Source organism: Elephas maximus, unplaced genomic scaffold (assembly GCF_024166365.1).
Source record: "Elephas maximus indicus isolate mEleMax1 unplaced genomic scaffold, mEleMax1 primary haplotype scaffold_76, whole genome shotgun sequence".
Taxonomy (NCBI): domain Eukaryota; kingdom Metazoa; phylum Chordata; class Mammalia; order Proboscidea; family Elephantidae; genus Elephas; species Elephas maximus.
In genome coordinates this window covers 767079-770139 of record NW_026060261.1, presented here as the reverse complement: position 1 = coordinate 770139, position 3061 = coordinate 767079, and positions in this window count along the sequence as shown.

Genomic DNA, 3061 nt, shown 5'->3' with positions numbered 1-3061 from the left:
GGCTCGATTTGTCTCCATTCATCTCGTTTTGTCTTGATTCAGCTCAGTTCAGCTCCATTCGGCTCTAATCAGCTCTATTTGGCTCTTTTCCACTCTATTCAACTCCACTCTACCCTATTCTACTCTCTGCTATGCTTTCTATTGTGTTCTGTTCTGTTCTATGCCATTCTATTCTACCCTCCTCTCCCCTACTCTGGCCAACTCTAATCTATTCGATTCGACTCTTCTCAATTGTATTCCCTTCTCTTCTATTCTTCTACTCTCTATTCCACAATATGCTACCCTACCCTACCCTAATCTATTCTATTACATTCTATTTGACTCTACAGTACCCTACTCCATTCTACCCTGCCCTACCCTGTTCTGTTCCTTTCACTTCTGTTCTATGCCGTTCTTGTCTATTCTATTCCTTTCCATTCTATCCTACCCTACCCTACTCTAATCTGTTCTATTCCATGGGATTTAATGCGATTCCACGAAATTTGATACAATTCGACTCTATCCTCTTTTATGCCATTCATTTCTATTCTATTCTACCCTATCCTACCCTACCGTACACTAATCTATCCTTTTCTATTCTGCTCTGTTCTGTTCTATTCTATTCTCCTTTTCTCTCTATTCCAACCTCCCCTACCCTAATCGATTCTATTCTATTCTGTTCTGTTCTAATCTATTCTATTCTGCACTACCCTACCCTACTGTAATCTATTCTATTCTGTTCTGTTGTGTTCTATTCTACTTTTTCCTGTCCTAGTCTATTCTATCCTACACTACCCTGCTCTAATAGACTCTATTCAATGCCATTCAACATGATTTGATGATATTCGATGCAACTCGAGGCAATTCAACACAATTCAACTCTATTCTCTTCTCTTCTCTTCTTCTACTGTGTATTCCACCTTTCGCTCCCCTACCCAGCGCTACCCCACATTACCCTACTCTTGTCTACTCATCTAGGCTACTAGCCTAGGGCAATAGTCTAGACTACTAATCCAGTTTACTCTAGTCTACTATAGTCCACCGTAGTCTACCCTACCCAAACTTACCCTACCTTACTCCATTCTAATCTATTCCATTGCTTCCGATTCAAAGCCGTTCAGTGTGATTGGACGGCATTTAATGGGAATCGATGGGACTCGACAGGTATCGAAGTGATTCAACACGATTTGACACGATTAGAGGCAATCCGACAGGATTCAACGTGATTCGACGAGATTCGACGGGATTCCATGCCATTCGACTTGATTCGACCCAATTCAACGGCACTCGACTTGGAAGGGATTCAATGCATCGTGACACAGCTTGACGCGATTCAACAGATTTAATGAGATGCGATGGGATGTGACAGGAATCGACCCGATCAGACGCCCATCGAAGCCATTTGATGCGATTCAATGGAATTCAACGGCTTTGGAACCGACTTGAAGCGACTCGATGCCATGGATGCCATTTGACAGGAATCGAAGCATTTCGACGTGTTGTGATGGAACTCCATACGGTTTGACACGATTCAACAGGATTCGACAAGAATCGACAGGGTTCAACGGGGTTTGAAGAGATTCATCAGGATTTAAAGGAATTCAATGCGATTCAAAGGGGTGTGACGGGATTCGACGCGATTGGATGGGATTCGATGCGATTTGTTGGCATTTGTTGGGATTCAATGGCATTCAGGAGATTCGTTCGAGCTGATTTGATCCGGTTGGAAGCGGATGGATCCGGATGGAACTGGTTGGAGCCAGATTGTTCTGGAAGGAACCGGTTAGAACCGGAAGGATCCAGTTGGATACGGCTGAAACCGTTTGGCTCCAGGTGGAAGCAGTTAAAAGCTGATTGATCCGGCTGGATCCAGATGGAACCGGTTGGAACCGGATAGCTCCGGAAGGAACTGTTTGGAACCGAATGGATCCAGTTGGAACCGGTTGGATCCAGCTGGAACCAGTTGGCATCTGATGGATCCAGCTGGATCCAGTTGGAAGTGGATGGATCCGGATGGAACCGTTTGGAACCGGATAGTTCCGGAAGGACCCAGTTGGAACCGGATGGATCCAGTTGGAACCGGATAGTTCCGGAAGGAACCGCTTGGAACCGGATGGATCCAGTTGGAACCGGCTGGAACCGGTTTGATCCAGCTGGAACCAGTTGAAACCTGATTGATCCGGCTGCATACGGATGGATCCAGTTGCAAAATCATTGATCCGGCCGGAGCGGTTTGGACCCGAATGGATCCAGTTGGATCCGGATAGTTGCGGAGAAAACCTGTTGGAACCTGATAGATCCAGTTGGAACCGACTGGAACCAGTTGGATTCTGCTAGAACCAGTTGAAACCTGATGGATCCGCCTGGGTCCACATGGAACCAGTTGGAACCGGACGGATCCTTTTGGATCCAGTTGGAACCAGTTGAAACCTGATTGATCTGGCTGGATCCGAATGGATCCGGTTGGAAGCTGATTGGTCTGGATGGAACCGGTTTGAACCAGATCGATCCGGATGGAACCGGTTGGAACTGGGTAGTTTCCGAAGGAACCGGTGGAACCAGATGGATCCAGTTCGAACTGGCTGGAACCGGTTGGATTCTGCTAGAACCAATTCAAACCTGATGGATCCGGCTGGGTCCACATAGAACCACTTGGAACCGGACGGATCCAGTTCCAATCTGTTGGATCTTGTTGGAACCAGATGGGCGAGGTTGGAAGCGGATGGATCCGGTTGGAACCGGTTGGGACTGGTTGGATCCAGGTGTATCTGTTTAGAACTGGTTGAATCCATTCGGATCTGACTGGCTCCTTTTATGTCTGGCTGGATCCGGTTCTATTCGGCTGGATCTGCTTCTATCCACCTGGATTCGATTGGATCCGCTTGGATAGAGTTAGGCCTGGATGGACCTGGCTTGACCCGCTTGGGTCTAGTTAGATCTGGTTTGATCTGGTTATGCCCGGCTTGATCTGGTCATATCCAGCTTGGTCTGACTGGGTCCCGTTTGATCCTTGCCTTGCCTTGCTCCATTCAGGTCCTTTCGGCTCCATTCGGATCGAATCGTGTGGATTCAGCTTGATTCG